The sequence below is a fragment of the Gossypium raimondii genome, chromosome 2 (genome assembly GCF_025698545.1).
Source record: "Gossypium raimondii isolate GPD5lz chromosome 2, ASM2569854v1, whole genome shotgun sequence".
In the NCBI taxonomy this organism is placed as follows: domain Eukaryota; kingdom Viridiplantae; phylum Streptophyta; class Magnoliopsida; order Malvales; family Malvaceae; genus Gossypium; species Gossypium raimondii.
Window position 1 is genome coordinate 42,897,909 of NC_068566.1, and position 12,080 is coordinate 42,909,988.

General features: G+C 35.5%; 1 pseudogene; it reads right to left on the reverse strand.

Moving 5' to 3' along the window:
• Window positions 1-783: 783 nt before the first annotated feature.
• Window positions 784-4,261, reverse strand: LOC128034559 (uncharacterized; annotated as a pseudogene).
• Window positions 4,262-12,080: the final 7,819 nt, after the last annotated feature.

Consider the following 12,080-nt stretch of genomic DNA (forward strand, 5'->3'; position numbering starts at 1 on the left):
ATAATAATAACTTTTTTATGAGGACTTTAGAGGAAAAATAATAATAATCAAGTGTCGAAAATAAGTTTCAATAATTACCTTAATAGTCATCAACATATTTTAGCATGCAACATATTAAGTGTCCATTTTGTATTTAAACTTGATCAATTTTACGAAAAGCAAGATAAAGTTAACTTTATGAATCACAATTATTTTTAGCCTAATAAGAATAAAACAGTGGAGATGGCATCAATTATGGAAAATTCGTAATTTTCTCAGAAAACAAGAATCATGCTTGTAGGTCAAATAGTAGGCAATTCTTGGTAAAAATCTTGGGCATGAAAAGAGGTAGGAGATTTCAAAAAAAATATGGACAAAATAAAGCCTCAAGCAGCAACACCAGCAACAATAACCAAAATCACAACAGAAAATGATAGTAATAACGAAGAGTACCTCCCCTACTAAAAGCACATTGTCCTCAATGTGGACGAAAAGAAATAAATAGGTAGAAAAGTTTAGAAAAACTCCCCGTGTTGTTACTGTCGATCGCATATGATGGTAATGAACTTGGTCAGTTGCTGGCCAAAGGTTTCAAGTCAGGCATCAATGCGTTCTAAATTTTCGCTCTGTTTTATCTAAGCAAAAGAAGAAAAATTTATTAATATCCAAATAAGTAATAAATAATAAAATAAAATAAAGTAAAGAAAAAAATAAAGAAAAAAATAACAAATAATAAAAATAAAAATTGGGTTGCCTCCCAACAAGCGCTTGTTTAACGTCGTTAGCTCGACGCCGTTATTGGTTCTATGGTGGTTCCAAAAGGATTTCTTCAACCGTGTGGGCTTGAAAATTCTCATAAAACGGCTTCAACCGCTGGCCATTGACTACGAACTGCTTTCTAGATTCTTCACTCTCTATTTCAACCGCTCCATGTGTGAACACTTTAGTAACAGTGAAAGGTCCTTGCCATCGTGATCGAAGCTTACCTGGGAATAACTTTAACACGGAGTTATAAAGTAAAACTTTTTGTCCTACCGAAAAATTCTTCTAAGCAATTCTCTTATCGTGAAACAACTTTGTCTTATCTTTATAAATGTGAGCATTTTCGTAGGCATCATTACGAATTTCTTCTAACTCTTGGATGTCTAATTTCCTTGCCTTTCCTGCAGGTTCTAACTCCATGTTACACTGTCGAATGGCCCAATAGGCTTTATGTTCCAATTCGACTGGAAGGTGGCAGGCTTTACCAAAAACAAGTCGATACGGGGTCATACCAATCGGTCCCTTATACGCAGTCCTATAGGCCCAAAGTGCATCATTTAGCCAAAGGCTCCAATCCTTTCGGTTAGGACGAACTGTTTTCTCTAAAATAGTCTTAATTTCCCTGTTTGAGACCTCAGCTTGACCGTTCGTTTGGGGATGGTAAGCCGTAGCTATACGATGGTGGACTCTATATTTTGCCAGCAATGCCTCCATGACCTTATTACAAAAGTGGGTGCCACGATCACTGATTAGGGCTCGAGGTGTGCCAAACTTGGAAAAAATAGTTTGTTTTAAAAACTCCATAGCAGTTTTGGCATATCATTATGAGTAGGTTTTGCTTCTATCCACTTAGAAACATAGTCTACTGCAAGAATTATGTATACATTGCTAAATGAAGAAACAAATGGGCCCATGAAATCGATACCCTATACATCAAAGATTTCGCATACATGAATCGGGGAAAGGGGCATTTGATTTCGTTTAGTGATGTTACCTGCCTGTTGGCACCTATCGCAAGACTTACAGAAGTTATATGCATCTAGAAAAATTGTTGGCCAATATAGCCCACATCCTAACACCTTATGAGCGGTCCGCTTAGGGCCAAAGTGACCTCCGCAAGCTTCAGCATGACAAAAATTAAGGATAGAAGTTACCTCAGTTTCTGGAACACATCTTCGTATTATCTGGTCTGAACAGTGTTTCCACAAGTATGGGTCATCCCAAATGTAATATCGAGCGTTAAGTCTAAGCTTGTCCCTCACGGAACGTGCTAACTCAGTGAGTAATGATCATGTGGCTAGAAAGTTTACTATATCTGCATACCATGGGAGACGTACCTCGGTCGAGAATAGGCTCTCATCAGGGAATTCTTCCTTAATAGGGATGTCGTCAAAAGGTACTTTTATTCTGCTTAAGTGGTCAGCCACTAAATTCTCGCATCCTTTTTTGTCTCGAATCTCAATGTCAAATTCTTGGAGCAGTAAAATCCACCTAATGAGCCTCGGTTTTGCTTCTTTCTTCGCGATCAAATACCTGAGAGCTGCATGATCAGAAAAAATAATCACTTTAGTTCCCAATAAATAAGGTCGAAATTTATCTAAAGCAAATACAACGACTAAGAGTTCTTTTTTTCAGAGTGGTGTAGTTGCTCTGCAAAGATCTAGGGTTTTCGAGGCATAACATATGACATGTGGTTCTTTGTCTATCCTTTGCCCCAACACGGCTCCTACATCGCGCCATTGGCGCCGCATATAATTTCAAATGGGTATTTCAATCTGGTGGTTGTACTATAGGAGCGGAGACTAACTTTTGCTTGAGTGTATCAAATGCCTCCTTACATTTTGGGCCAAACTCAAATTTCTTATCCTTCTGCAACAACTCACACAGTGGTTTAGCTACCTTCGAGAAGTTTTTTATGAAGCGCCTATAAAACCCTACATGGCCAAGAAAAGAACGAATTTCCCTCACAGTGGAGGGATAATGCAAAGAATTTATAATATCAATTTTGGCCTTATCGACCTCAATTCCTTTAGATGAAACAACATGACCTAGAATTAAACCCTTGTCTACCATAAAATGACACTTTTCATAATTCAAGACAAGATTAAATTCTATGCACCTACTCAAATTTATCGTTAGGTTTTTAAGGCATTCATCAAAACAACTCCCATATACAGTAAAATCATCCATAAAAACTTCGATAATTTTTTCCACATATTCAGAAAATATACTCATCATACATCTTTGGAAGGTGGCTGGCGCATTGCAAAGACCGAATGGCATCCTTCTATATGCAAATGTACCGAATGGGCATGTAAAAGTGGTCTTTTCTTGGTCCTCCGGTGCGACTGGAATTTGAAATAAACTTGAGTATCTATCAAGACAACAAAAATGAGTTTTTCCGGCTAATCTTTCAAGCATTTGATCTATAAAAGGAAGAGGGAAATGATCTTTTCTAGTGTATGAATTCAACTTCCTGTAATTAATGCAGACGCGCCACCCATTTTGTACTCGGGTAGGTACCAAGTCACCTTCGGCATTTTTCTTTACTGTCACGCCTGTTTTCTTGGCACGACCAGAACTGGACTTACCCACCTACTGTCAAAAATAGAGTAAATTATGTCAGCGTCTAAAAGCTTAATTATTTCCTTTTTTACTACCTCCATCATATTCAGATTTAGCCGTCTTTGCGCCTCTCACCTCGGCTTCATGTCTTCCTCCAAGTAGATCCTGTGTGTGCACGTCAAAGGGCTTATCCCTTTTAAGTCTGCAATGGTCCAGCCAATCGCTTCCTTATGACTTTTTAGTATATGAACCAAACTTTCCTCTTCATGTGTGGAGAGTCTATTGGAGATTATGACTGGTAGGGTATTACCCTTCCCCAAAAATGCATATTTCAGATGCTCAGGAAGTGGTTTCAACTCCAACTCTGGTGCCTGTATAACAGAAGGTAACAGTTTAGTATTTGGAGATAATAACTCATTAACAAATTCAATTTCATCAAGTTCAGAATCATCTCCATAAATTGACTCATAATTTTCTTCCACCAAAGAGTCAATTATGTCGATACGATTTACACTCAAGATTTCGCTTGGATGGCTAATGGCGTCGTAGACATTAAATTTTACAATCTCCCCATCAAACTCCATCATAAGAGTTCCACTTCGAACATCAATTTTAGTACTAGCTGTACTAAGGAACGGTCGACCCAGCAGGAGATCTGAAGATCCAGGAGTGATATCCTCCTCCATTTTGATCACATAAAAATCTGCAGGGAAAATAAGCTCGCTAACTTTTACCAGAACATCCTCGAGGACTCCTTCTGGGTGCACAATGCACTGCTCGCCAATTGAATGATAACACTGCTTTTTGTCAAAAAACCCGCATTAAGTGATTCATAAATAGAATATGGCATTACATTTATAGAAGCCCTTAGATCACACATAGCCTTCTTAATTCCCAAATGGCCTATTTTGCATGGTATTGCAAACATGCCCCTATCTTTGCATTTTACCGGCATTTTTCGTTGTAACACTGCGGATACATTCTGTAATAGCCCGATTTTAGGCCTAGTCGGAACAGTGGTTTCGGGACCACAAATCCGACGAAAAAAAATGTAATGGCTTGAATTTTCAGAGGTGTCGGAACGGTGATTCGAGATCACTAAATTCGACAAATGGGTAGAAAATATTATTAATTTAGTAAGTATAAGTTAAATGTGAAGTTAGGAAAATTTTTGAAATAGTGAATAGTGCACTAGAAATAAATATTAAAATAATTAGAATCGAAATGAGGTATCAAGACCTCGGGATTTTAAACCGAGCCATAAATATTTTTATAAATATTTATGGAGTGTTAAAAGTTAGTATTAAAGTTTCGTTAAGAAATTTTAAAGTTCGATAATTAATTGAACAAAAGGACTAAATTGTAACAAATGCAAAATTATAGGAAATGATTAAATAGCTTAAATGATAAAAGGAAGAGGGCTTAAAAGGAAAATAGACCCAAGGCCTATTTGGGCTGGACGGCAGGGCATGAAATCAGCAGAAAGTAAAGAGAATTAAGGGCAAAATTGGAATATTACAAAATTTGCTTAATAAAGTTAGGACCAAAGTGGAATTATCTAGATTTCTCTTCATTTTTCTGAATTCTCATCAGCTAAAACACCATGGAAGGGCTTCTTCAAGCTGGTTCTTCATATTTTTATTACAAGTAAGTTCAATTCTTGACTATTTCTTGAAATTTTTGTATTTTTATGACTTTTACAACTAGGCCCACTTGTTAACTTCATTAGCTTTTGATTTTATGAAAGAAGTTGAAAGTTGATATGAACATGTGCTGGAACTATATGATGATTTATCATGAAATTAGAGCTTTAAATTGTTCATATGCTGATTTTATTGAAAGAATTGAATAGAAAGTGAATGTTTGGGACCTAATAGTAAAAGAGTTTAAAGATAGAGTTATATGTGGAAATTCTGAATTCCAATAGTTGTGTAACAGCTTATAATGTCTAGGTAAAGTATTAAATGAGAAAATTAGATTAATTGAGGGGTTAATTGAGAAAGGACCGAATTGTATAAACTGTGAAATTTGGGGCAAAATGGAAATCAACATTTTGCACTAAAGCAGTTTTGGACAGCAGCAGTAGTGTAACTTTGAAAAATCAACAAAAATTGTAGAGATTGAATTAGAGGATGAATAAAATATGAAACTAAATCTTATTGAGTCTAGTTTCTTATAAAAGAAACGATGTGAGCAATGGAATTGTAAATCATGAGATATAATAGATTTTGTGAGACAAGGTCAGAATGAATTCGGGTTCCCCTATTCTGACTTTGGAAAATCATTAAAAATTGTACAAAAATGATTATGAGTTATAGTTTATATGGTTAGAATCCTTAATGAGTCTATTTTTATAAGAAACAAGCTAAAACATCATCCGAATTCTGTACAATGAGATAATTAATTTTTAGTGAAGAGTGGTCGGAACTGTCAGACAGCGAAATAGGGGAAACTTTAAAGAATAAATTGTACTATTTTGCTGAACCAAAAATTCTGAAAATTTTATGGTATAAAGATATGTGAGTCTAGTTTCAGGAAAAATTAACGGATCTTAATTTGGAGCTCTGTAGCTCCGGATAAAAATAATTTAGTGACTCTGACTCGGATAAACAGCTTTGAATATATATGTTAGTGAATATTGAAATTATAGTTAATGTTGTTTAAGTGTGTTATACACATTAAGGATGTGGAATGGAGAGGAGGAGGAGGAAAATTGAGAAATATATGAATGATTTGTGGATAATTGGTCATATGTTTGATTATAATTGATAGATGATGAAATAGAAATGATGCTTAAATTTGTGCATTATTGGACATGGTTTAAGCTCATGTGTGAAAATAAAGTTTTATAGCATGTGTGTATGGTATATTCGGTATATGATTTGGCATGAAATAATGTCATAAATGGTTTATCATGTGGTTAGTTCCAAAAAGAGTTATTTTTCAATACACTAGCTTGCAACTATGCTTGAATGATATGTTTATATCTTGTGTAATGTGCATAGGAAACAAGTGTGGAAGATAATGAAATAGTAAGTTCATATGGCTGAAATTTAATGATTAAATGTTAATTTCATGAATTATACAATGTATGATGAAATGTATTTATTGTTGAAATGAGAATAAAATAAAAATGTGAAAATCGAATAAATGATCAAATTAAGTGGAACGCCGGATTTGAGTACTTCTAATCAAGTGACAAAGTGATAAGTGGTAGTTTTAGCTACACTTATCTGATCAAGTGACAAAGTGATAAGTGGCTACACTTATCTGATCAAGAAACAAAGTGATAAGTGGTTACACTTATCTGATCAAGAAACAAAGTGATAAGTGGTTACACTTATCTGATCAAGAAACAAAGTGATAAGTGGTTACACTTATCTGATCAAGTGACAAAGTGATAAGTGCTAAACTTATCTGATCAAGAGACAAAGTGATAAGTGGTAGCTTTAGCTACACTTATCTGATCAAGTGACAAAGTGATAAGTGCTACACTTATCTGATCAAGTGGCAAAGTGATAAGTGGTAGCCTAGCTACACTTATCTGATCAGGGACAAGTGATAAGTGATCATACGTAAAACCATAGTTATACTATGGCAAAGTGAAAGTGAAGTACTCAATTTTCCGTGACCGTTCCCTAATTTGATTAAGGATGGTAAGTGACAAATGGGCCCAAAAGAATTAAAGTAAATGGATAAGTGGTAGTGTATTTATATCATGACGATGTTGTTATTCAAACTAAAGTGATATTTTCATTGCAAAATTGAGAATTTCATAAATGTGTTATTGAATGGTATAATCAATAAACATTGAGTTAAATGGTAAATACGTATTAGTTTTGAACTTGATGTCATTGAATTGTACGTGAATTAAATGGAAATTGCTAGTGATATGATTTAAATTATGAGCATGAGAAATTGCGAATTGAATGAAATGGAAATGAAGCATTAAATTGCATGAGTATGTATCGGGTCTCGCAGGCCCTAATTATTATGATTATAATATTTTGAGGATATATTGTGAAAAGTTATAGAAACATGTTAATTATTTTGAAAGTTTTAATTTTGATGAAATTTTATATCTCGGTTAAATACGTTTACAAGTGTATATGTTTTGGTAATGCCTCGTACCCTATTCCGGTGTTGGATACGGGTAAGGGGTGTTACACATTCTCACCAACATTCACCCTTTCATTACCTATCAATTTTCGCTTGTTAGTGCACAGCTCTTTAAGAAATTTAGCATACCGTGGTATTTGCTTGATGGCGTCCGACAGCGGAATATTGATCTCGACATTCCTAAATGTTTCAAGAATTTCCTTGTCCTCTTTACCTCTTCGACACTGGTTGAATCGTTCTAGAAATGGAGGTTGAATTTTAGGTAATGAAGGCTTCGGTCGGACCTGTTCATCTTTCTCGAGTGTTTCCTGGGCGATTTATTAGGCAAGGTTCCTATCAGGAATCGATTCCAGTACCTTTCCACTTCGCAACATCACTGCATTTGCATTTTGTCTAGGTTTTGGTTCTGTTTTTGACGGTAGCTTCCCTTGAGAGGTTAATTTCTCGATCGATGTGGTCAACTCTCTTATAGACGCCTCGGTTTTCTGTTGGAAATCCTTCGTCTCTTTTTGGAAATTAAGAGTTTGCTGTTGAAAATCAAGAACATTAGCTTCTAACTTATTGACCATGGTTTCTAGAAAATTACCTGAACCTTGTGGTTGTTGCGAAAACCGAATTTGGTATGGCTGGTTATTTCGTAGATTGGCCCCATAGCTTAAGTTAGGATGGTCCCTCCATCCTGGGTTGTAGGTATTAGCATAGAGGTCGTACTGCCTTTGTGGTGGCCCAGGAAAATTTCCAACAACATCCAGATGGGCCGTGGTATCATCATACAAACTGGGACATGCATCAGTTGCGTGATCAGATGTAGCACATGTTCCGCATAATCAAGCTGTCTTCGTTTTTTCTGCAATAAGAGAATTCATCATATTAGTAAGTTTATCAACTTTATCCTCTAAGGTTGAATTACTTAGCTGGTGAACCCTTCTAGGGAGTTCAGTATTGGCTCGGAACTGCTGAGAATTTGCAGCCATCGTGGAGATCAAGTCTCTCGCTTGTTGGGGAGTCATGTTGACCAATGCTCCTCCACTAGCAGCGTCTACCATATTCATCTCCATGGGCTTCAAACCTTTGTAAAAGTATTAGAGGAGAGATTGCTCTGTTATACCATGTTGTGGACAGCTTGCACACAACTTTTTAAATCGCTCCCAATAATTGTAAAGGGACTCAGCTTCTTTTTGTCTTATTCCAACGATCTCTCTTCTTAGCTCAGCTGCCCGAGATGCTGGAAAAAACCTATTCAGAAATAAACGAGATAGATCAGCCCAAGTTGTAATAGATCCAGGGGGTAAATAAAATAATCATTCCTTAGCAGAATCTGCTAGGGAGAAAGGGAAAGCACGTAATTTAATCTGATCCTCAGTTACCCCCTGAGGTTTCATGCGAAGACAAACCATATGAAATTCTTTCAGATGCTTGTGGGGATTTTCATTTTGCAACCCACGATAAGTTGGCAATAATTGAATTAAACCTGACTTCAACTCAAAATCAGTATCCATAGTAGGAAACGCGATGCACAATGGCGGTTGTTCTGTTGGAGCTTCGACCAGTTGCCGAATCATTTGAGCCATTGGTTGGTGTGCTAGATTCGGGTTTTCGTTAACCCTAGCGTTAAGCACTTCTTCTGGTGAGTCGACTTCTACTTTTTCGCTTTCAAGTGTTCGAGTAGGGTTTTTGTTAACCCTAGACTCAGCTTCGTTGTCGACTTCGATTTCTGGCGGTGGGTTACTTTGAGTTCCAACCACCGCTGACTGTTTTTTCCGTAACTTTGTCTCTTTGTGATTGGCTCTAGCAGTCTTCTCAATTTCTGAATCGAACGCAAGAGTACCTGGAGCAGATCTGGTCATAAGAAACAAAAAAACAAGATTAGTACATTGCCAATCCCCGGCAACGGCGCCAAAATTTGATGTGGTCGTTGAAAGCACCAAAAATATCCTATCCCTAATAAATAATGAAAAACAATAGTAAAAGGGAAGTAGGGTCAAATCCTCAGGGACTGGACTTGCAAAATATCTTGTTCCGTGAAATCCCAAGCAGAGTCTTACCCAAGACAACCTGCGTTCCTGAAAAAAAGAAAAACAATAGCAGAATTAAATTATTGGATCTAGAAATGAAAAATAAAATAAAAACAGAATTAAGAATATTGAATTGAAAATTTGAGAAATTAAAAATAGAGTTAAGAGAAAGAAAATTCTTATGGGAGATTCCAGCCTCCAGTTGTCTCGTTCCGCCTTAGGTTCAATCCTTGGCTTTTAGATGATCCTTCCCAAACCGAATAAGCCAGTTATAGTGGAAGAGGACGCCTACGACCACTAGCTCCAAGGATTTAGACTTACAATTTAGTAGAACCTGACTCTAGCCAACAATCGCTTTTGTAGGATCGTCTTATGCTAGATCAACGCTTCTCAATGGCAAATCCCACGCCATTCTGTCTCTCGGGCTCGCCAACCTCTGACGCAGTAAGTTAACGAACCGACTGTGCAACATTCCCAAAACATACAAAGCGGTCGTCTTTGCATACGTTGAACAACTTACTTCTTAAGGGACTTGGACGGAAGCGTCAGCCCCGTAGTGCGGAGAAACGATGAATACTCAGTGAGGAGGCTAAGTACGGATTCTAAGCCTCATGAACCCTTTTGGGGATTTTTGACAACTTTCGGCTAGATGGGTTTAGTGGCTCATGGTTGTGGTAGAAAAGAAAATAAATAAAATAAAAATAAAGATTTTATTGAAAGGAAATATGAAAAGAACAAAAGCCTAGACTTTTGGGGAGAAAGTGTTTACAGAAAAAGAAAAGATGAGATCCTCTTTTGAGTCACTTCACCCCCTATTTATAGTGCTAGGGGAGATATTCTAATCCTACTTAAATTCCTAAAAGATAAATAAATTTAATTAAAGATAAAATAAAATCCTAAAAATAATCCTTAATAATTATCTCAATATTAATTATCCTAATATAATTAAAATAGAGTTTAATAGAATAAAATCTCTTCTTTTTGCATTTCAACCCTTGTGTCCTCCATCCTTGCACTTTTGGCACCAACTTTTCCTTGTGTTGCACATTGGCCCATTTTATCTCTAAATTCACGTTTTTGGCCCTTAATTTCACTTTTGCCTCAAATTTAGTCCCTATGAGATAAAAGATCATAAATAGCTCAAATTAGCAGGATCATACTCAGAATAAATACATAATTAATACATAAAAATACGTTATTCTAGAGTGTTATCACAAGCTAAAACATTTTCTAATAATTTCCTATTCAAAAATATATCTATTTCACTAAAGTTTTCTAAGCTTCTGATAGCAAGATAAATTCGTGTTTTTAGTATATTTATTTTAGCTAATTATCTGAAACATATTATTAAATTTGGATTTTTCTTATTAGGAATGAAGTTGGTGTGTTGAATTCAAACTCTTACAAAAAGGGCTAAATTGGAACAAAAAGTAAAGAGGAGGGCTTGATTGAAAGATTGAATATTCAAGGATGACTAGATAAGGATTGAAGAATTGAAGATTTTCTAAAAATAGTTGGATAAAGATTGAAGCATTTTGATATTAGTACAACTCGTAATTAGTTTAAATTTAATTTCTAGTTTAAATTTAATTTTAAATTTTGAATTATTTAGTGATAATATTTAGAATTGTTTAGCGATAATATTTAGTATTATTTAGTGATAATATTTAGGAAAAATCTAGCTAAATTTTAGCACTAAAAGTGTATATAAATACCTAGTGCCTACAACCAATAGAACACATACTTTGCCTTTAGCATTTAATAAATTTTCTATTTCTTTTTCTCCCTTCCTGCGATTCAATATTGATGTTTCATTCTTTTTTCTTTGTCTTTTTTTTTTTCAACCTTTTGGTTTAATTTCCTTCGAAGATCTTTCCTCTTTCCATCACCCACAATTCCACAAATCTATTTTCAAAGCATAATTTTCTTTATTATTAACTAAAAGCATAATTTTCTTTATTATTAACTAAACTCTTTTTAGCCTTAGTCCGATTATTAATTTGACAAAGTAATCGTGAGATGTGAACCCACACTAAATACTTTGCAATTTGATATTCGCTATCTCTCAGGTATATGGGATAGTACAAATTCGTCGCTCAAAGTTGATTCGATTTCAATTCAAAAAGCGCGCATTGGGTTGGAATTGTTGGGCGTACAGTTGGAAAGTTGAGTCGGTGGTGCTGTATTCAAAATCCCGAGAACAAATTGGCGTGTTCAAATGGAAAAAGTTAGTTGGATTCCGTCAAGGGAGATAGTGATCAGATTTAAACGACTCACACGGTTGAGACCTTTAATTCGAGTTGGGCTTTTCAGATCATAAGGCTGTCGAAGTCTTAAATTATGGGTACGTACCACGTGGTTGGAAATTCGATAAAGGTCGATTTGCAAGTGGTACCAGGATTGACTACGAGAGGAAGAGTTGGCGGTTGGAGGGATCTTCGATTGCTATAACCAACTTATCGCTTGGAAGGGAAAATCTGTTTTAAGGATCCATTCAAGATTGGAGTACACCGAGGCTAAGGCTAAGCTTAAAAATATATTTATTTTTCCATTTATTTTATTTTCTTAAATTTATTTTTGCATTTTCAAATTTATTTTTATCTTATTTTTTGTATTTTCTTATTTTATTATTGTAATAAA